Source organism: Nannospalax galili, unplaced genomic scaffold, assembly GCF_000622305.1.
Source record: "Nannospalax galili isolate Female #2095 unplaced genomic scaffold, S.galili_v1.0 scaffold383, whole genome shotgun sequence".
NCBI classification, from domain to species: Eukaryota; Metazoa; Chordata; class Mammalia; order Rodentia; family Spalacidae; genus Nannospalax; species Nannospalax galili.
The window spans coordinates 569,130-569,958 of NW_008351346.1; positions in this window are offsets into that span (position 1 = coordinate 569,130).

Consider the following 829-nt stretch of genomic DNA (forward strand, 5'->3'; position numbering starts at 1 on the left):
TATTTGCAACTGACTTTGAGCTGCATCAAAATTAGATGGATCAATGAATGGAGAGACAGGTAGATGGATAAAGATGTGGTAAGACAGGAGCAGTAGTAAATGATCAATTCCTAAGTGGTGGGTATGTAGATATCACTGTAAAATTCAATCTTACTGCATTTGACATGTTTAATTCACTTTGTAGAATAATCACTAGACAATTAAAAGCTATCGATTTGAGGAGTTAAGACAAGGAACTGATGGTATAAAAATGTAGAAAGGGATGTAGAAGGGAGGAAGGTAATAGAGGACAATTGTGTTAGCTATCTATCGCTACGTAATAAATGACTGTAAAGCGAACTGGATTAGAACATCACACATGTGCCACTTTACAGCTGCCAAATGAGGAATCTCAGAAGGACTTGGCTGGACACTACTGGCTGGGGTAGCTCATGAGTTTGTAGTTAAGCTGTGTTAAGTCTTAGGAATCCTGGAGTTAAGGGCAAAATGATTCTTTCACATGGATTTTATGAGGCAGCCTCTGACTTAGTCCCTCACCTCATGGGCCTCTTCATTTGCTATCAGAGGGTTCTTGTCCCACGTAGCTGGGCTTCCTCAGAGGAAACAATGCCACACCTTTATAGTCTAATCATACTGGGTCATTTTTGCCTTGTTTTATTTGTTATATATGACTAAGTACAGTCAGTAACCAAAAGGGGAATGGGGGAGCGAGGCTCTACTTTTCATTGGGAGAAGTGCTGAAAAATTTGGAGATATGTTTTGAGTCTACTGTTTACAATTTAGCTGAACCCAGGTGTGGTGGCACACATCTGTAATCCCAGAATTAGGA